At 45.7% G+C, this 23,259-nt stretch overlaps 1 protein-coding gene across 3 annotated transcripts in view; it reads right to left on the bottom strand.

Annotated features, from left to right (window-relative positions):
• Nucleotides 1-23,259, bottom strand: part of CFAP53 (cilia and flagella associated protein 53) — a 147,867-nt gene that overhangs the window by 13,432 nt on the left and 111,176 nt on the right. The gene's annotated exons all lie outside the window — the stretch shown is intronic.

Here is a 23,259-nt window from a genome sequence, read left to right on the forward strand (position 1 = left end):
TTCATTCCATGGCGCTGTACATGATAAGCGGTGCACATACATAATACGGACAATTGTACTAAGCATGAACAAGACAATTTACAGACTGGTACAGAAGGAGAGAGGATCCTGCCCGCGCGGGCTTACAAGCTACGAATTTGTGTGGGGCCTACCACAAGTTGTACTTTCTAATGGCACCAGTTAATATTACTTACAATATAGTGGAGAGATTTAAAAAAAAATGGGTTTCTGGTCTCAGAAGAGTTAAATGCCTGTTATTGCCGTTATCGCCGAGTGCAGACATTAGCTCCCGGTGTCTGCTGTATGAAACAACAGAAACCCGATGGCTATGGCGCCTGCTGTGCTCACGAGCAAAAGCCATTTTTAAAGACTGGATGTATAGCGGAGGTCCAGAAAGGGTTAAGGAGACATAGTGGCAATGCTTAATGGGAACATAATGTGCAAAGTGGTATCGTCAAAAAAAAAAAAGAAGAAGAACCATTTGTGCCCCCTTCTGAATGTGACTCCCTTCTCAAAATGTCAGACATTGAGTCCTAGGGAGCCATTTCCAGAAGGTGGCGCTAGTGAGAGGGTTCTCTTTCTCTGGGAGATATCTCTTTGCATATAATCCTATTGCAGATAAGCAGAGCCACAGATACCACTTATCAACTGGTGTGTACAGACTGTATTACGCCTAGCGATCATACAGGCGTTCCTTCCTGGCAATCGCCTGCTCGCTAGCGGAGGAGACAGCTGCTATTACATGCAGAGATCTCCTCCACAGCATGGAGGGAGCGATCGCTATCCCATCGCTTGTCCCTACGCTGTCTAGTTGTTTGCCGGCAGCAGATCATAATTACACCGCAAGAGCTGCCGCCGGCAAATCGTGATCTTTTAGCGGCGTGCTGAAAGATCACGACTGTCCGTTTGCTCGTTCATCAGGTAATCGGTGGCAGTATTACACTGCCAGATCATCTGGCAAAAAATCTGCCAGTGTAATACAGTCCTAAGTAATAATTGTAGATACTGACTATGGGCTGTATTAGACCTGCTGTCACACTCTAATGTGGGAGGGAAACCCCACACCGAACATAGGAGGGAAACAGGAAAGGAATCAGGCCTGAGAAGTAGGGAAGGAAGATGGACACCTCCTAGTGAAAACCCTAACCAAAGCCCTGACTGACTACCAGTATGAACAGACCCCAAAGGTAGGCGAGTTCATACACAGGAATACCTAGAGTCCTATCTGACCCTATAGGACCCTGGTACTAATGACAGGAATGAGACAACCTGTTCCTCCAAAAGGAAGGATGAACGGGAGTCTCCCTGAGGCCTAATACAAAACAACAAGGAAAGGCAACACACAGAAAAGACAAAATAAAATACAAAAGGGAAAGGTAACACTTAACTTCCAAGAAGCTGTGGCAGCACCAGGAACTCAGCCGAGATCCAAACACCAGCTATCCACAGGTCCAACTGAAGCTATAAACCGCACAGCATTGTGGGAGAAACAACTATACATAGGGAAAGCTAAATGACCACAATAGCAACACCTGGAGGTTAAGGCTGTGGCCAGTACCAGAAAACACAGACGCCTATTGATCCACAAGATAAACATGTCAAATCAAACCACGTGTTGCCAGTCTCAAAGATCTACTGCCACTCACTGTCGCGGCGACGTCCGTATGTCCCGCCAATCACCTACTCGTTAATGGAGGAGAATGATGCAGCGATCTCCTCCACCATATGGGGAGCAGTGATCACTAATGCCATCGCTCGTCCTCTATACAGAATCATTATTTGATTAGACAGCACAGTCTGCCGCCGGCAAACAATTATTTTTAAGCGTGCTGAAAAATCGTGATTGCGTTTGCTTGTTCATAGGGTATTCAGCGGCACTTTTAGGGCTGTATTATGCGGCTAGCATTCCTATGAACGCTCGTTAGCAATGATCTGGCCGACCACCGGCCAATGTAACTCCTAACGAAGACATCACCACAAGAGCCTGCCCTCTAAGGTCAAGTTCTTAAAAAAAAATCAGCTACTGTTAGAAGACCCACAGGGGTATAGTTAATTATACGACCATCAGGAGTGGGACCATGGCTGTAATACATACAGTAGATGGATATCCTGCTCTTAAGTCAGTCAGAAACAAGACACATGCAGGTCCTATCACACGTAGGATGTGATATGCACACACCAAGACATTTTTTGCCTTACACTTAGGGGCCTCACTTCAACAAAAGGCATTTATTATGTAGAGAAAGTTAATACAAGGCACTTACTAATGTATTGTGATTCTCCATATTGCCTCCTTTCCATCACATTATACACAGCATGTAATCCAGCAGCGGTGGCCGTGCTTACACACTATAGGGAAAGGCTGGAAGTGCTCATAGGTAGTGTTGAGCGAACTTGTGTTTTAAGTTCGGCATCTAAAGTTCGGGTTTGGGTTATCGAAGAATCGCGTTATGGAGTCCACTACAACGGACCAAGTTATGGTCCGTGGTAGCGGAATCCATAACACGATTCTTCGATAACCCGAACTTTAGACGCCGAACTTAAAACACAAGTTCGCTCAACACTACCTATGAGCACTTCCAGCCTTTCCCTATAGTGTGTAAGCACGGCCACCGCTGCTGGATTACATGCTGTGTATAATGTGATGGAAAGGAGGCAATATGGAGAATCACAATACATTAGTAAGTGCATTGTATTAACTTTCTCTACATGATAAATGCCATTTACTGAAGTGAGACAACTCCTTTAACCCCCTTTAAGCATAAATGTCTGGCATGAAATTTATCAAATCTTAACCTCCTCATATTGTACATAATCTGCATTATAAGGCCTCATGCACACGACCGTTGTGCGGTCTGCAAATTGCGGAACGGCGTGGACAGCCATTAATATAACTGTCTATTCTTGTCCGCAAAACGGACAAGAATAGGACAGGTTATATTTTTTTTGCGGACCACGGAACAGAGCAACGGATGCGGAAATTACAGGGAGTGCTGTCCGCATCTTTTGCGGCCCCATTGAAGTGAATGGGTCCGCATTTGAGCCGCAAATACTGCGGCTCGGACGCGGACCAAAATAACGTTCGTGTGCATGAGGCCTAATTAAAAGGGTTGTCCTACCATAATGACCTATCGCCTATCTACAGGATAGGTGATAAATATCAGATTGCTGGGGTCTGACTGCTGGAGCACCTACTGATCATGAGAAAAGGGGTCCTGAGACATTCAATTACATTACCGCCAATCTATGTACACAAGGGTCTTAAAGGGGTTGTCTCACTTCAGTAAGTGGCATTGATCATGCTTGCACACTATATGCAAAAACGTCAGCCTCTCTGGTGGCCAGGACCATGCGAGCGCACATAGACTAGTGTTTTGTCCTGTAGCGTGCAAGCACGACCACCACTGATGGATTGCAGGGTGGTCGTCACCATGGAAACGCGCAGTGTATAATGTAATGGAAAAATGAATCCAACCAGCAAAGGAAACAATATGGACAATCGCAATATATTAGTAAGTGGCTTGTATTAACTTTCTCTACATGATAAATCCAACTTACTGACGTGAGACAACCCCTTTAAGACCACGTTCCCTTGATCATGGGGGTCCCAGCAGTCAGACCCCCATCAATCAGACACTTATCACCTGTCGTGTCATAGCTGTTTCACCTTTTCACATTCCCTATCCTTAAAGGTTTTCTTTGGGTTGTAAAAAAATAAATTAAATTAAATCAAAATTAAACATCTTGGCCCAAAATATGTGTCAAACTAAAATAGAAATGCTCGCCTGTTACAGGGCCTGTGTTCACTTTTCTAGTTATCCTCTATCCACAGGATCAGGGATAACTAAGTGATCTGTGGGGGTCTGAACGCTGGAGCCCCCACTGATCCCCCTTCTTGATTATGCCCTGCCTCTCCATCCATTCTCTATGGGGTCGCTGGAGATGGCGGAGCACAGCGCTGGATATTTCTAGTGGTCCCAAAGAGAATGGAGCAGCAGGGCTTATGTGTGGCCTGTCACACCATCAAAAGGGGGAACAGGACCCGTTCCTGGGATCAGTGTGGGGGGGGGGGGGGGCGCAGAATCGGACCCCACTTTTCATATAGTTATGCCCTTTGGTGTGGAGAGGATAACTTTAAAACCTGGACAACCCCTTTAAATCCTCCACCAGTACCTCTTTACATGACAGCAGTGATGCCTGTAAATACGGAATATCATCACTGCCGCCATGTAAACCATACGTGTCAATACTGGAGAATGTGACGCACTGTGCAGAATTTTTCGGGCATAAGTCCAACCCCCTTTGCAGGTCACAACCTTTAACAAAGCCCAAGCAAAGGCGCTAGAGGAGCAACGTGAGCAAAGGGCACAAACGGAGGCTCATAACTGAAGCAGACATTAGGGTCACCTGAGGCAGGGTAATAGTGGGGATCCTGGAGCAGAGGTATTAGGGGGGCAACTGGAGAAGAGGCAATATTAGCGCTGCATTTAGAGTGGGGGCATCTGGAGCTGGGGCACTTATGGGGGTGCACCTAAAGCAGAGGCATTGAGGGGGACCTAGGGCAGAGTCCCCCCAATGCCACTCTGAACTCTTGTCACGAGGGTGTCAAGAACCACGCCTGACTCCGTTATACCCGGGGTCAGGAAGTCGCAGCGGTTGGCTGCACGCTCTATGTAGTAAGATAGGGCTGTTTTCCTTATGGTAGCTTTCTGGGTTTGCTTTGCAACCCTTTTTGGCTCACTCAGGGAACCGTAGCTCCTTCTCCTCAGCTGTTCCTTGTCCAGCACTCCCAACCTCCTTATATTCCCCTCTCACACTTCTCTGGTTGCCAGATATAGAGCTTCCTGCCTGGACGTCTATACTGACCCACTGGAGCTGTGTTGCTGCGTTCTCTGGTTGTTGGTCCAGAACGTTACCCTCCGGATCCCTGTTGGACCTTTGTGGTCTGCTGTGGTCGCCCACCTGGGTTTATGTGTTTGTCTGTATTGTCTGTCCTCTCCCTGGTGTTTCCCTCTTAGTGTCAGTGGTGTGGACTAGCGATCCCACCGGCCCGTTCACTATCTAGGGCTCATCTTAGGGAAAGCCAGGGTTTAGGCACGTGATCGGCGTACGGGTGAGGAACCCGTCTAGGGACGTCAGGGCAGTCAGGTGCCAGCCGCAAGGTGAGTTAGGGGTCACCACCTTTCCCTCTCCCTTGGGCAGGGCCTTCCCTTTTCCCTCCCTTTGCGTGTCGCCAGTCATTACAACTCTGCAGAGAGCAGCACACATACACAGATCTGTGTCTGCTATAAACAATTCCCCTATTTCCCCCTTATAGTCTCCTACAGCTCACTACTGTCACACACCTGAGAAATCAGCCCAGCACCGCAGAGGAGTCCTTCTCTCCAGCAGTCAGTTTCCTGACAGCAGGGAGGGCAGGAGGATGGCCAGACATGTTCTCTCCTCCTCCACCCCAAAAGTCTGCGAGGCCTCCTGTACAATGTACACCAGTAGGAGGCTGCATCACTGTGCGATACTACCACCTAGTGGTTACAATAATTATCTCTCCTGAGAAAAGAGAAATAATTCCTCCATCTTATCTTATCTCGGGTGCAGGAGACTGGGGGCCCACCGAGGAATTCCCCGCCTCCCCGATGGGCCAGTCTGAGCCTGGATATGAGATAGATAGATATGAAAAAGCCAAGAGATGTCTGTGTACAATGGATGGATTCACAGATAGATATGAGATATATAGACAGATAAATGCCTATGGGATAGATTTTGAAAGAGAGATACATAGATGAGGTCAGTTACTCTAACAAGATAGATAGATAGATAGATAAATAGACATTTAAAAACATACAGTCTCCTCACGCCGACTAAGGCACTGTCTCCCCAAGGAGAGATAGCACCGACCAATATATATGTACAGTACAGACTAAAAGTTTGGACACACCTTCTCATTCAAAGAGTTTTCTTTATTTTCATGACTATGAAAATTGTAGATTCACACTGAAGGCATCAAAACTATGAATTAACACATGTGGAATTATATACATAACAAACAAGTGTGAAACAACAGAAAATATGTCATATTCTAGGTTCTTCAAAGTAGCCACCTTTTGCTTTGATTACTGCTTTGCACACTCTTGGCATTCTCTTGATGAGCTTCAAGAGGTAGTCACCTGAAATGGTCTTCCAACAGTCTTGAAGGAGTTCCCAGAGATGCTTAGCACTTGTTGGCCCTTTTGCCTTCACTCTGCGGTCCAGCTCACCCCAAACCATCTCGATTGGGTTCAGGTCCGGTGACTGTGGAGGCCAGGTCATCTGGCGCAGCACCCCATCACTCTCCTTCATGGTCAAATAGCCGTTACTTTCAAAGTTTTCCCAATTTTTCCGCTGACTGACTGACCTTCATTTCTTAAAGTAATGATGGCCACTCGTTTTTTATTTACTTAGCTGCTTTTTTCTTGCCATAATACAAATTCTAACAGTCTATTCAGTAGGACTATCAGCTGTGTATCCACCTGACTTCTCCACAACGCAACTGATGGTCCCAACCCCATTTATAAGGCAAGAAATCCCACTTATTAAACCTGACAGGGCACACCTGTGAAGTGAAGACCATTTCAGGTGACTACCTCTTGAAGCTCAACAAGAGAATGCCAAGAGTGTGCAAAGCAGTAATCAAAGCAAAAGGTGGCTACTTTGAAGAACCTAGAATATTTCCAGTTGTTTCACACTTTTTTGTTATGTATATAATTCCACATGTGTTAATTCATAGTTTTGATGCCTTCAGTGTGAATCTACAATTTTCATAGTCATGAAAATAAAGAAAACTCTTTGAATGAGAAGGTGTGTCCAAACTTTTGGTCTGTACTGTATATATATATATGATATAGAACTTATATAGATAGGTAGAAAAGGAATAAAGAAAGATAGATTTTAGATTGATAGATATAAAAAAATTAAAAATCCAAGAGATGTCTGTGTATAATGGATGGATTTTATTTATTTTTATTTATTATACTCACTTATATAGTGATACTATATACCGCAGCGCTTTACAGACATCAGCATCAGGCTGTCCCCACTAGGGCTCACAATCTAAGCTCCCTATCAGTATATCTGGATGTGGGAGGAAACGGGGAACCCGGAGGAAACCCACGCAAGCACGGAGAGAACATACTAACAGATACATGATAGATGAGATACAGTATATAGACAGATAAATGCATATAAGAAAGATTTTATATAGAAAGAAAGAGATACATGGATGATAGATAGATATGAGATAGATAGACGATGATAGATAGAGACATAGATAGATATGGGATAGATAGATAGATATGGGATAGATAGATAGAGACATAGATAGAGACATAGATAGATAGATAGATATTAGATAGACGATGATAGATAGAGACATAGATAGATAGATAGAGACATAGATAGATATGAGATAGATTTTAGATTTTTCTTTTTTGCATTTACCTCAAAGTTCTAAAAATATTACTAATAAATATGCACTGAAAAGTTACTCGTGGCTCCAGAAGTATTTACAGCTCGCTCCCCAAGTCCTTTCAAGCACAAACCGAGAATGCTGAGAAAATTCTTTGTGTCTTTAAGGTCAAAATGGGCCAAGTACCCGAGGGGTTACATGAATGTATCCTGCTGCTGATCTGCATTGTTCTGTCACAGAGGAGCCGCTATTCCCAGGGCTGATGTCACCCCAGTCCCTCCTCCATTACACAATCCACCACTCGTGACCACAGGAGCACATGAGAAGACAATGTAAAAAACACATGACACAGGTGTAGACCGCAGAGGACACAGGTGTGAGCGCAACTGTCCTTGGAGCTTACAATCTACAGTAAGAAGAAACTGAACTTCAACCAGATCCCCAGAAATATTGCTTCCTACTGGGAACAGGAACCCTCCATTAAAGTCAGTGAAGGCTGCAGGTCGACAAAAGCTTTGCGCTGAGATTGTACAGAAAGGGGTTCATTTACTAACAGAAATTCGCCTATTTTGGGCATATTTATGGCGCAGATTGCGATGCAAAGGTTATTTGCGCTGCAATCTGCAACTTTTCCCTGCTCCCACCAGGTCTAAAAAGGGAGCATGGCGGGGAATGGGACGGGCCGGCCGGTGTAGAAAATTATCTAAATTTAAGCCAGCAAGGAAGCTGGCGTAGATTTAGACCGGCGGTGGATGTGCTGAAGTTATGTAGAGAATCCACCGCCAGCGCACGGACTTATTAAAACGCTGTTCTTAATAAATGACCCCCTAAGTTTCCAATGATCGTCCTGCTCTAAATATTGTATAAAGAACACTAGGATGCATCATGTAATGCAGTGTTTCCCAACCAGTGTGCCTCCAGCTGTTGCAAAACTACAACTCCCAGCATGCCTGCACAGCCAAAGGCTGTCCAGGCATGCTGGGAGTTGTAGTTTTGCAACAGCTGGAGGCACACTGGTTGGGAAACACTGATGTAATGGATCCCTTAAAGGGGTTGTCTCATCTTGCTAGGATATGCCATCAATGTCAGATAAGTGAGGTGGGGCCTGCACCTATCTGCAGAACGGGACCCCCAAAGTGAGCGGAGAGCAGCCACTGGCTCGGCTATCTCCAGCACTCCCATAGAAGTAAATGGAGAACACACTCTGTACTATATTCAGAAGTCCCATAGAAATGAACAGAGACCGCACTGGGCATTTCTATAGGACTGCCAAAAATATCTATGCACTGGCTTTACTTTTAGGGGCCCGTTCTGGATACCTCTGAGACCCGCACCTACAGAGCCTTGGAAAAGTATTAATACCCCTTGAACTTTTTCAAATTTTTTCCCATTACAGCCACAAACCTAAATGTATTTTATTATGATTTTATGTGATAGACCAACACAAAGTAGCAAATATGTGTGAAGTAAAAAGAAAAAGATAAATGGTTTATACATTTTTTAATAAATACAAATCTGGAAAGTGTGGCGTGCATTTGTACTCAGCCCCCTGTAATCTGATAACCTTAAATAAAATCCAGTGTGACCAATTGCCTTCAGAAGTCACCTGATTAGTAAATAGAGTCCAGCTGTGTGTAACTTATTCTCAATATAAGTGCTCATGCCCACGAACGTCAGGGCTCTGTGCCCGTATTACAGAGACTGTAAACGGCGGGTCAGCAATATACGGGCACTGGTTGTGTGCACTCCATGGTGCGGCTAATAGGAAATGTCGTATCTTTTGCGGATTGGAGGCACAGATCAGAAGCACTACAAAGCACTTCTGTGGGCTTTCGGGTCCGTGCCTCCGAACTGCAAAAGATAAGACTTGTCCTATATTTTGCCGTATCTTGCAGATTGCAGACCCATTTAAGTCAATGGGTCCGCATCCATAATACGGAGTGCACACGGGCAGTGTCCGTGCATTGCGGACCGCTATTTACGGTCAGCAGCATAGGCACAGGGGCCCTTACGCTCGTCTGCATGATCCCTAACTACAGCTGTTCTGTGAAGGCCTCAGAGGTTTGTTAGAGAATATTAGTGATCAAACAGCATCATGAAAACCAAGAAACACACCAGACAGGTCAGGGATAAAGTTGTGGAGAAGTGTAAAGCAGGGTTAGGTTATAAAAAATATCCCAAGCTCTGAACATCTCACGGAGCTCTGTTCAATCCATCATCCGAAAACGGAAAGAGTATGGCACAACTGCAAACCTACCAAGACATGGCCGTCAACCTAAACTGACAGCCCAGGCAGGGAGAGCTCTAATTAGAGAAGCTGACAAGAGGCCCATGGTCACTTTGGGGGAGCCTCAGAGATCCACAGTTCAGGTGGGAGAATCTGTCCACAGGACATCTATTACTCGTGTACTCCACATATCTGGTCTTTTTGGAAGAGTGGCAAGAAGAAAGCAATTTTTGAAAGCAAGCCATAACAAGTCCTATTTGCAGTTTGCCACAAGCCACGTAGGGGACACAACAAACATGTGGAAGAAGGTGGACTGTTCAGATGAGACCAAAGTTGAATATTTTGGCCTAAATGCAAAACGCTATCTGTGGCAGAAAATTTACACTGCACATCACTCTGAACACACCACCCCCACCATGAAACATAGCGGTGGTAGCATCATGATGCGGGGATGCTTTTCTTCAGCAGGGACAGGGAAGCTGGTCAGAGTTGATGGAAAGATGGATGGAGCTAAATACAGGGCATCCAGGAAAACCTGGTAGAGGCTGCAAAAGACTAGAGACTGGGGTGGAGGTTCACCTTCCAGCAGGACAACGGCCCTAAAAATCCAGCCAGAGCTACAATGGAAGGGTTTAGATCAAAGCATGTCCATGTGTTAGAATGGCCCAAAGTCCAGACCGAAATCACACTGAGAATCTGTGGCAAGACTTGAAAATTGCAGATGCTCTCCATCAAATCTGACTGAGCGCCAGCTATTCTGTAAAGAAGTTTGGGCAAAAAATTCAGTATCTAGATGTCTAAAGCTGGTAGAGACATCCCCCAAAAGACTTGCAGTTATAATTGCAGCGAGAGATGATCCTATTCTCAGGGGGGCTGAATACAAATGCACGTGTAATGACCGGCAACACACACAGGGAGGAAAACCGGGAAAGCCCTGCACAAGGGAGAGGGAAAGGTGGTGACCCCTAACTCACCTTGCAGCTGGTACCTGCCTGCCCTGTCGTCCCTAGACGGGTTCCTCACCCGTGCGGCGATCACGTGCCTAAACCCTGGCTTTCCCTGAAATGAGCCCTAGATAATGAACGGGCCGGTGGGATCGCTAGTCCTCACCACTGCACTAAGAGGGAAACACCAGGGAGAGGACAGACAAACACAAACACCCAGGTGGACGGCAACAATTGTCCACAAAGGTCCAACAGGGATCCGGAGGGTAGCGTTCTAAGGCAACACTCAGAGAACGCAGCAACACAGCTCCAGTGGGTCAGAATAGATGTCCAGGCAGGAAGCTCTATATCTGGCAACCAGAGAAGTGTGAGAGGGGAATATAAGGAGGATTGGGAGTGCTGGACAAGGAACAGCTGAGAGAAGGAGCTACGGATCCCTGAGTGAGCCAAAAGGGTTTGTAAAGCAAACCCAGAAAGCTACAATAAGGAAACTTCCCTATCTGACATAGAGCGTGCAGCCAACCGCTGCGACCTCCTGACCCCGGGTACAACGGAGTCAGGCGTGGCTCTTGACACCCTCGTGACAGTACCCCCCTCTCTACGAGGGGCCTCCGGACACTCAGGACCAGGTCTCTCAGGATGAGAGGCATGAAAAATCCGGACTAGCCTGTCGGCGTTTACCTCAGACGCAGGAACCCACATTCTTTCCTCGGGACCGTAACCTCTCCAGTGCACCAGATATTGGAGAGAGCGGCGGACCCGACGAGAATTAACAATTTTGGATATCTGAAATTCCAAACTACCATCCACGACAACAGGAGGGGGTGGCAGCGGTGACGGTTCTAGAGGTGGAACATATTTTTTGAGTAACGACTTATGAAAGACATTATGGATTTTAAAAGTCTGAGGTAACTCCAGGCGAAAAGCCACAGGGTTGATGATGGCTACAATCTTGTAAGGACCAATAAACCTAGGACCCAGTTTCCAAGAGGGAACCTTCAACTTGATATTCCTTGTAGACAGCCACACAGTCATTCACTCCTAGGTCCGGACCTGGCGACCGTCTCTTATCAGCCATGCATTTGTATTTACCTAACATATTTTTCAAGTTAGCTTGCACCTTCTGCCATACTGAAGAAAGAGATGACGAAAACCGTTCCTCTTCGGGAACCCCAGAAGACCCCCCCTCTTTGAAAGTACAGAATTGGGGATGAAAACCATATGCACCAAGAAAAGGTGACTTGCCAGTGGATTCCTGACGGCGATTATTTATGGCAAACTCAGCTAACGGTAAATATGACGACCACAACTCTTGGTTTTCAGACACAAAACATCTTAGATATGTCTCCAGGTTTTGGTTGGTACGCTCAGTCTGTCCATTCGACTGAGGATGGAAAGCTGAGGAAAAGGACAAGTGAACCCCTAAACGGGAACAAAAAGCTTTCCAAAATTTAGAAATAAACTGGGTTCCCCGGTCCGAAACAACATCGGAGGGGACCCCGTGAAGCTTCACGATCTCACTGACGAATACCTGAGCAAGAGTTTTAGCATTAGGTAGTGCGGGTAACGCAATAAAGTGTGCCATTTTGCTAAACCTGTCCACTACTACCAAAATCACTGTTTTACCCGCAGACAAAGGTAAGTCAGTGATAAAATCCATAGACAGATGTGTCCATGGTCTATTGGGAATGACGAGTGGTAATAGAGACCCTGCAGGACGTGTATGTGAAACTTTTGCGCGCGCACAGGTAGAACAAGAAGACACAAAATCCAATACATCCTGACGCAACCTTGGCCACCAAAAACGACGAGACAATAGCTCTAAGGTTGCTTTACTACCCGGGTGCCCAGCAAGTGCCGAATTATGATGTTCCTTTAATAATTCGAGACGTAGGTTCAACGGTACAAACAACTTCTCTGAAGGGCAAGAGACTGGGGCGTCCCCCTGGGCCTCTAACACCTTCCCCTCCAAGGCAGAGTGTACCGCAGAGACAACTACTCCTCTTTGTAGAATGGGTACCGGATCACTCACATTACCCCCTCCAGGGAAACAACGAGATAGTGCATCAGCCTTGGTATTCTTTACCCCAGGACGATAGGTAATCACAAAGTTAAACCTGGTAAAAAATAGCGACCACCTAGCCTGTCTAGGGGTGAGACGCTTAGCTGATTCGAGGTACAGCAGATTTTTGTGGTCCGTAAACACAGTGACGGGGTGGACTGCCCCCTCTAAAAAGTGACGCCACTCCTCAAACGCAAGTTTAATAGCTAACAGTTCCCTATTGCCAATATCGTAGTTCTGTTCCGCTGCAGATAGTTTTTTAGAAAAGAAAGCACAAGGGCGCCATTTGCCAGGAGACGGACCCTGAGACAGCACAGCCCCCACTCCCACCTCTGATGCATCGACTTCAACAATAAAAGGCTGAGAGACATCAGGTTGGACTAGTACAGGTGCTGAGGTAAACCTCTCTTTTAGAGAGGAAAAAGCAACTTTAGCGGCGTCAGACCATTTAGAAAAATCAGTCCCCTTCCTAGTCATGTCAGTAAGGGGTTTTACGATCACCGAATAATTTTTAATGAATTTCCTATAGAAATTCGCAAAGCCCAAGAACCGTTGTAGTGCTTTGAGGTTCTCAGGAAGATCCCAATCCAAAATTGCCTGGACCTTCCTAGGATCCATACGGAAACCTGACGCAGATAAATAATAACCTAGGAATTGTATCTCCTGAACGGCAAAAACACATTTTTCAATTTTAGCATATAATTCATTCGTCCGTAGGACCTGTAGTACTTGTCTGACATGCTCCTCATGTGTTTTCAGATCAGACGAATAAATTAAGATATCATCTAGGTATATTACCACAAACCTGCCGATTAGATGACTAAAAATGTCATTAACGAAATGTTGAAAGACGGCAGGAGCATTGGTCAGGCCGAAAGGCATAACTAGATTTTCATAATGCCCCTCAGGGGTGTTAAAAGCTGTCTTCCACTCATCCCCCTCCTTGATACGAATCAGATTGTAGGCCCCCCTAAGATCGAGTTTGGAGAACCACCTAGCACCCGCAATCTGGTTAAACAGGTCAGGAATGAGAGGAAGAGGGTATGGGTCTCGGATGGTTATCCGATTTAATTCACGAAAATCTAGGCAAGGACGCAGGCCCCCATCTTTCTTTTTAACAAAGAAAAACCCTGCAGCCACGGGTGAAGAAGAGGGTCTGATGTGTCCCTTAGCCAAACTCTCGGAGATATAATCCTTCATGGCTTGTCTCTCTGGACCTGAAAGATTATATAACCTGGTCTTGGGTAATTTTGCGCCGGGAATGAGGTTAACCGGGCAATCATAAGGACGATGAGGTGGTAACTTCTGACAACCATTTTCAGAAAAAACGTCCTCAAAGTCCGAAACAAATGTAGGTAGGGTAGTTATGGAGGCGACTAAGCAATTGCTATTTAAGCAATTTTCTCTGCACGGCTCACTCCACTCCAATATCTCCCTGGCCTGCCAATCCACCACTGGATTGTGCGCTACCAACCAGGGTAGGCCCAGCACCACCGGAGTGGGAAGCCCCTCCAGAACATAACATGAAAGCATCTCGTTATGGTGGTCCCCTACCCGAAGGTGTAAATTATGAACGATGTGGGTGAGGTTTCTCTGAGACAGAGGAGCAGAATCTATAGCAAATATGGGAATAGGTCTCTGTAACGTACAGAGAGACAAACCCATAGTGCGGGCAAAATGGGCATCTATCAAATTTACCCCTGCTCCACTGTCTAGAAAGAAAGAAACAGTCTCTGTCTTATCACCAAAAACAATAACCGCTGGCAACAAAAATTGCGGTGTACGTATGGAGGAAACGTATACCCCCCGGCTGACATCCTCCACACAGCCTGGGGTTAGTAGTTTTCCGACGGTTTTTTTGTTTCTGAGGAAAGAAGGACAGACGTTAATGAAATGACCCCTCTCCCCACAAAAAAAACAACCCCCACGCCTACGGCGAACCTCAGGAGGACGGACCTGACGAGTAGTTCCTCCTAGCTGCATAGGCTCGTCTATGTCCGTACAGACTAACTGCTGCTTGGGAGGGGTTATCAATGGCTCCGGTTTTTTCAACCTGTCCCTAAGGCGTCTATCTATACGGATAGAAAGGGACATAACTGCATCAAGGGAAAAGGGGGTCTCATACAATGCAAGCGCATCCTTAACCCTTTCGGATAACCCAGAGCAGAACTGACTCCTGAGAGCCGGGTCGTTCCATTGGGTATCCGTAGCCCACCTACGGAAGTCAGAGCAATACTCCTCTACCGGCCGCTCTCCTTGTAGGAGTCTCCGTAATTTTGATTCAGCCAGTGCGACTCGGTCAGGGTCGTCATATATGAGACCCAAGGCCCCGAAAAACTCATCCACTGACCGAAGAGCCTGGGAATCAGTAGGTAAAGAGAACGCCCAGGACTGCGGGTCCCCCTGCAGCAGGGAAATAACAACACCCACCCGCTGTTCTTCATTACCAGAGGAGTAAGGACGCAGTTTAAAGTATAGTTTACAGGCCTCACGGAACGTCAAAAACTTGTCCCTTCCCCCAGAAAATCTGTCAGGGAGAGGGACCTTGGGTTTCGCAACAACCTGGTTACCAGTAGCAACCGCTGGGCTTGCGGTCTGTTGTAATTGCTGCTGTTGCTGGAGGACCGACGCCTTCAATCCTGCCACCTCCAAAGACAGGCCATGAAATTGTTCGGACAGAGCAGCAATTGGATCCATACTGGATTCTAAGTAGGTAAAAAAATTTTTTTTTTTTTTTTTTTTTTTTACCTACACAAAAATAAGGGCCAGATATAATGTAATGACCGGCAACACACACAGGGAGGAAAACAGGGAAAGCCCTGCCCAAGGGAGAGGGAAAGGTGGTGACCCCTAACTCACCTTGCAGCTGGCACCTGCCTGCCCTGACGTCCCTAGACGGGTTCCTCACCCGTGCGGCGATCACGTACCTAAACCCTGGCTTTCCCTGAAATGAGCCCTAGATAATGAACGGGCCGGTGGGATCGCTAGTCCTCACCACTGCACTAAGAGGGAAACACCAGGGAGAGGACAGACAAACACAGACAAACACAAACACCCAGGTGGACGGCAACAATTGTCCACAAAGGTCCAACAGGGATCCGGAGGGTAGCGTTCTAAGGCAACACTCAGAGAACGCAGCAACACAGCTCCAATGGGTCAGAATAGATGTCCAGGCAGGAAGCTCTATATCTGGCAACCAGAGAAGTGGGAGAGGGGAATATAAGGAGGATTGGGAGTGCTGGACAAGGAACAGCTGAGAGAAGGAGCTACGGATCCCTGAGTGAGCCAAAAGGGTTTGTAAAGCAAACCCAGAAAGCTACAATAAGGAAACTTCCCTATCTGACATAGAGCGTGCAGCCAACCGCTGCGACCTCCTGACCCCGGGTACAACGGAGTCAGGCGTGGCTCTTGACACCCTCGTGACAGCACGCCACACTTTCCAGATTTTTATTTATGAAAAATGTTGAAAACCATGCATCAGTTTCTTTTCACTTTACACATACTTGCTACTTTGTGTTGTTCTATCACAGGGATGTCCAACCTGCGGCCCTTCAGCTGTTGCAAAACTACAACTCCCAGCATGCTTGTTCAGCCTACACCTATTAGGGCATGCTGGGAGTTGTAGTTTTGCCACAGCTGGAGGGCCGCAGGTTGAGCATCCCTGGTCTATCACATAACATCCCAATAAAAATACATTTAAAAGTTTGTGGGTGTAACGTGAAAAAATGTGGAAAAGTTCAAGGGGTATGAATACTTTATCTGACTTTGATGCCATAGCCTTGCGATATGTCATCAAAGTGCCAGATGACACAACCCCTTTAAGTGATGGTCTCCAGAAACTGGGGCAGAGGGCAAAGGAGTAAGAAATCATTGACAACAGGGACTCCCATTTGCCTACCATTTGCCAGTTATAATACTGGTGGCTTCGTATAAGAAAGAGGCCCTGAGCCCCCTTAGTCATCAGGATACACCTGCAACTGCCCCCTGTATATCTACTCTGCTGTGTGGCCACGTAGCACTGAATCAACACATCAAACAACACTATGGACTGCACCACCAATGTATTGTACACAAATGAGCACAAAATAACAGACACTGGTCCATCCAACCACCGCACAGCAAGGCCTTACATCTCCAGAACATCTGTGACTGGGCCACCAAAAGAACAACTAGGTTGATAGGTCACTGAACTTCAGGTGCTGTGCTAACAAATCAGCAGGTTCATAACTCAATGGACATCAGGTATTGGTTCTCCAAATTGTACTGGAGCTTTAAACCAGTACACACCGCAGACTGGACCATCAAGCCTCTGCACAGTATGGCCATGGTCTTCAAACCTCAGGATACCCAAGTATGGGCTACCAAAACAATGAATACCAGGAACTAAGACACCTGGATACCAGGAACTGTGGCAATATACAGCGATTGTGGAATCAGATAATGGTGTAGTAAACCACCAGAAGAACTTTGAGAAAATTTCACATGGTGGGTCCTGACTGTTTGGCTTTCTTCTCAGACAGGTGGAAACTTTTCCTGTTGGCCACATTAAAGGGGTTTTCCGGGAATTAAGTAAATGAAAATACGTAAATATTACTTTATTATAAATATATTCCCAAATACCTTTCATTAGTTATAATGGCTCGTTTTGTCTAGGGAGCAATGATTAGGAGAAACAAAATGGCCGCTGTCTTATTAGTACACACATACAAGCATACAAGTGCTGCTGCTCATTAGCCACATCTGCTTATGAACTCCATTAATGAAGAGATTCAGCTGATGACCATATTAAACTGTATTCAGGATCATAATCCCTGACAAGTAAAGAAGAGGATGAGGCAGCTCTTTAGCTCAGCGTAACTTGTCCTCTTGTGTAATTAGGACAGGTTTTGTGTGTACTAATAGAATGGCGGCCATTTTTTTTCCGTAATGATTGCACCCCAGACAAAACAAGCCATTATTACTAATGTAAGGTACTTGGGAATATATTTATAATGAAGTAATATGCAAGTATTTTCACTTTCTTAATTCCCGGAGAACCCCTTTAACGTTTAGGTCTTGTCCTTTGGCCAAGTTTAGAGCCTGCAACCTCCTTTGATCTTTCAGCTCTCCACCTACCGCCAATCATTGTGAGACATTCTCGTCCACACATAGACGATAGTGCATAGGCATGGAGGAGAGCATATCATGAATGGTTGTTCCTATAAGGGGCACTCTTATGCAGGCATTGTGGCTGATACGGTACCTTTAGCGTAGAAATGAGGCTGGATCTGTTATGGAGGTATTGCAGTTGGGAATGATATGGAGCACTATGGTGAGCTAATTTATGGGGGCACTGAGGCTGGTTCTTTTAGGCGGGCATGGCAGGAGCAATTCAGCTCTGTTATAGCGACAGTATGGACAGCTGTTTTGGGGTCTTGGGTGGTGGGTTCTGTTATAGGGGCAATAAGGTTGTCTCCATAGCTAAGTCACCTATGGGGGTCTTGTCACCGGACTGAAGCCAGAGAACAATGGATCCTGAGAATGGGCATAGAACAAATGCCCCATCATGCCCCACACTCCTGTCCTTCTTTCTCATGGCCAAAAATTGGTGGATATGTATGAACCAACCCTCATCATTGCGTTCCAGTGTTCCCCCATTTAGGGTACGTCCATACATGATGGATTTTGGTTCTTCTGTCCCCCCCAAGGGCCTGCTGTAGTGGACGATTACCAGCCTAAAAGCCATTTCAAGGCCTTCAAGCAACGATCGATTTGCTGTATTGTCAACTGGCACCCATTACCTAAGGGTATCTTCACCCTCAGGAGATTATATGTTTTTTCCACACTGTGTTTTTTTTACGTGGTTTTCTTTTTAAAGCACTTTTTGGTGCAGATTTTGATGTGGTTTTTAGGCCTTTCTCTGATTCCAAGGAGAATTTATTATTGGAACCCACACCAAGAAAGAACATGTTGCTTTTTCCCCCAAGGCAGATTATGATTCCATTGAAATACAAATGTGCGTCAAAATCTAAAAGTGCAGAAAATAATGGATTTTTTTATGCAAATTCCATCCCTAAATTTTTCAGCTTCCTGATACAAACGTGAACATGCCCTAATTGTATTTACATGGGACTTTTTTGACTGCACAGTAAAATCCATATTACAAAAACACAGCAAGACATTGAAATCAAGATTTTCCCCTAGACAAGTTGTGCAGCCAAAAACCGCATTGCAAAAACGTGCCAACTAGCTTTTTTTTTTAGCATGCAACAGAAAATCTAAATCAGATTTGTCCGCGTCCGTTGCTCCGTTCTGTGGCCCCACCAAAAAAAAAAATAGCATGTCCTATTCTTGTCTGTTTTGCGGACAAGAATAGGCATTTCTACAATGGGCCGACCGTCCTGTAAATTGCCGAAGGCACACGGGCGGCTTCCTTTTTTGCAGATCCGCGGTTTGCGGACCGCAAAAAACGGCACGGTCGTGTGCATGAGGCCTTAAGCTGTGTTTTTTCCACTCAAGAATCCATGTGGAAGGCCTGCACGTACTCCGCACCGTGTGCAGCTAGCCTAAATTGTCATGCTGTGGATTTAAAATCTGCACCACATGTCAAGTTGTGTGCTGAATTTTTAGCAGAATCTTTCCACTATGTGTGGATGACATCTTTTTAGGCCACCTGCATACAGCGTGCAGAAAAAAACGCAGCGTATTACAGCACCAGTAAAGTAAGGAAATCGACCCGAATTGCGGATTTCTAAATCTGCAACATGTCAATTATGTTTGCAGTTGTAGCTACAGATTTCACCCTTTTGTATGAAAGGGTGAGATCTGCGGTAAAACGGCATCAAATCCGCACATATCCGGATTTTGGTGCGAATATGCTGCAGAAACGCACATAAATCCACACGGAAATTGGTGCGGATCTTACGTGCGTTCACCTACACGCGTGTGCAGGTGGCCTTAGACTCTAATCCACAACGCGGCGGCTGCAAACACTGCAGATTTTTTGCCCCAATTCTACTGTGGATAGTTCACAGCATTTACGCCACGATGTCCAGACAGGCACCGCTAGAAGCCACGGCGGTTTAGCTCCATTCAATGCGGCTAAACTACAAGCAGGTTTGAGACATTCACCGTGAAAAACCGTGGTAGAAATCACAGCGGCTTCTCCCTCGGAATACACAGCAGATATTGGCAGCGTGTGAACATACCCCTAGAGCTCATTTACGCAAGTGAGTTTTCTGTCCGGATGTGAAGTGCGTAGTGATCGCACAGCATCCAGACTGAAATGCGTATGTGAGCGTCGTTCTTTGCGCATCGTCTCTGCATTCAGGAAATATAGCACGTTCTTTATTATGTATTTTTCATGCATCTCTGGTTCCATAGAAGTGAATAGGGCTTGCTTGAAAAACGGAAGGCATCCGGATACAATGCATTTTTCACGCAAGCCCCAGGACCAAAGTAGCGCATGTCTCACGGTCAGTAAAAAATACCGATGTATGAACAGACACATAAAAATCAATGGGTATGTGTTCTGTCCACAGAAAATGAGGACAAAGCACATCAGTGAAAAACGGAAATGTGAACGAGGCCTTAGGGCTCATGCACATGACCATTGTTGTTTTGCGGTCTGGCCCCTAATAGAACAGTCCTATCCTTGTCCATAAGGCCTCTTTCACATGACCATTTTTTTCCCGGTATACGGAACCATTCATTTCAATGGTTCCGCAAAAAAACGTAATGTACTTCGTATGCATTCTGTTTTCGTATTTCCGTTTTTCTGTTCTGTTGAAAGATAGAACATGTCCTATTATTGCCCGCAAATCACGTTCGGTGGCTCCATTCAAGTCAATGGGTCCGCAAAAAAAAAAACAGATATGGAAATGCATCCGTATGTCTTCCGTATCCGTTCCATTTTTGCGGAACCATTTATTGAAAATTTTATGCCCAGCCCCATTTTTTCTATGTAATTACTGTATATGCCATATGGAAAAACAGAACAGAAACGGAAACAAAAGAAAACGGAACAATGGATCAGTGAAAAACGGACCGCAAAACACTGAAAAAGCCATACGGTCGTGTGAAGCCCATGCCTGTATTGCGGACCGCATTTGCGGATCCGCAATACACGGGTCCTGTTCCGTGGCCATTACGCATCACGGATGCAGACCTATTCATTTCAATGGGTCCGCAAATCCGGAGATGCGGAACAGTGTGGAACGGAACACTACAGAAGCACTGCGGAGTGCTTTTTGAGGTTCCGTTCCGTGCTTCCGCACCGCAAAAAGATAGAGCTTGCTCTATCTTTTTGCGGAACGGAGGGATTGCGGACCCATTCAAGTTAATGCAATTTGCGGTCCACAGCACGGGCTTCACACGGTCGTGTGAACAAGCCCTAATACTGACAATAATAGGAAATGTTCTATTTTTTTTTGCGAAACAGACATGTGGACATACAGACACGGAATGCACGCGGAGTCATTTCCGTTTCTTTGCGGAACGGACATGACTACAATATATTCATGTTCATGAGCCCTTGAAGCAATTTCGTATTTCTGAATTGTTTCTTTTCTGCTGTAGAATAATGGGGGCTTACAAAGACCGGATTTTTACGTAGGTCTTTGTTTCCTATTTGCATTGGCAGGGGATGCGCCTGATTAAGGGCTCATGCACACGAACGTATGTATTTTGCGGTCTGCAAAAAACGGATCTGCAAAAAATACGGATGGCGTCCGTGTGCATTCTGTATTTTGCGGAACGGAACAGCTGGCCCTTCATAGAACAGTCCTATCCTTATCCGTAATGCGGACAATAATAGGACATGTTCTATTTTTTTGCGGAACGGACATGCGGACATATGGAAACAGAATGCACACGGAGTAACTTCTGTTTTTTTTGTGGACGCATTGAAGTGAATGGCTCCATATACGGTCCACCAAAAAAAGTAACGGACGCGGAAAGAAAATACGTTTGTGTGCATGAGCCCTGATGATGAAGTGTGCACCAAGTCATAAATTAGGTGCACTTCCAACAGTTCATTTGCCAAGTGTATAAACTGCTCCAGCCCCGACTGTTTTCCGCATTCATTTGTCAGGCCCCACCTCTTTCGCGACGCTAAGCGCTGAACGCAGTGAAAAAATCCCCGTGCAACAATATTGCTACACGGTCGTTTAAAGTCACAAGAAAGGCCTTTGTGACTTTATTTAAGACAAAAACTAGCGTTACACCCTTCAGAATCGATTCCCAATGTATTTTAAAATGTTTACATTTTCGTACATGTTGTGAACAGGGATGAGCGAACTTCTGTTTTCAAGTTCGGCGTACAAGGTTCGGGTTATCTAATAACCTATGGTCCGTGGTATCGGAATCCATAATGGAATTCTTAGATATGTTGTTTCCTTGGTTACTATTTGTTTCTTTTGTTTTCCTTTCTTTTTTTTGTTTTGTTGTCATGAAGTCACATGAAAGGTTATTTCACATTAAATTGCATAAATCGTCCGGCGCCCCTGTGACTGTGGTGGTGTCATGTGTCTGATGTAGTGTTGAGCGAACTTGTGTTTTAAGTTCGGTGTCTAAAGTTCGGGTTCAGGTCATTGAAATATCGCGTTATTGATTCTAAATTCCGTTATGGTTCGTGGTAGCAAAATCCATAACGCGATTCTTCGATAACCCGAACCCGAACTTTAGACGCCGAACTTAAAACACAAGTTCGCTCAACACTAGTCTGATGCCACAAAGTCAGTAATGTAGCCCCTGGCGCACAAATGAAAAAGTATCACTTGTACAATAATGCCTCTTGCACACGACCGTATGCCCTCATATGAGTGCGGGACAATTGTAATCTATGATGCTGTGCGCTCCCGTGCGCACGATCAATGCCGCTCCGGGACATATGCCCCGCTCACGGATCGTATATGTTGGAGGGCATACGGTCGTGTGCAAGGGCCCTAAGGCTAGGTCTACACAATGACATTTGTCGCGCAACATTTTGTTGCACTAATGTCGCACGACAATTTTTATAATGGCAGTCTATGGTGTCGCACTGCAACATGCGACATGCTGCGACTGCGACGTAACAGTCGCAGAAAATCCATTCGAGATGCAGTGCGACACCATAGACTGCCATTATACAAATTGTCGTGCGACATTAGTGCGACAAATGTCGTTGTGTAGACCTAGCCTAAATCAGACCTCACACCCCTGCATCATACCTCCCAACTTTTTGGACGGTCAAAGAGGGACACTTATGGTTCATTGTATAAAAGTCCATTTTTCCTCTATATTTATACCCTTTAATAGTTTTCTTAGCGCACCAAAGTGCAAAGCTGAGGCTACTTTCACAATGGCGTTTTGGCTTTCCGTTTCTCCCACAAGCGGTCCAAAACGGATCAGTTTTGCCCTAATGCATTCTGAATGGATAAGGATCCGCTCAGAATGCATCAGTTTGCCTCCGTTCCGTCTCCATTCCGCTCTGGAGGCGGACACCAAAACGCTGCCTGCAGCGTTTTACTGTCCGCCTGATGAAACTGAGCCAAACGGATCCGCCCTGGCCAACAATGTAAGTCAATGGGGACAGATCCGTTTTCTATGACACAATCTGGCACAATAG

Source organism: Bufo gargarizans, chromosome 1 (genome assembly GCF_014858855.1).
Source record: "Bufo gargarizans isolate SCDJY-AF-19 chromosome 1, ASM1485885v1, whole genome shotgun sequence".
Classification (NCBI taxonomy): Eukaryota; Metazoa; Chordata; class Amphibia; order Anura; family Bufonidae; genus Bufo; species Bufo gargarizans.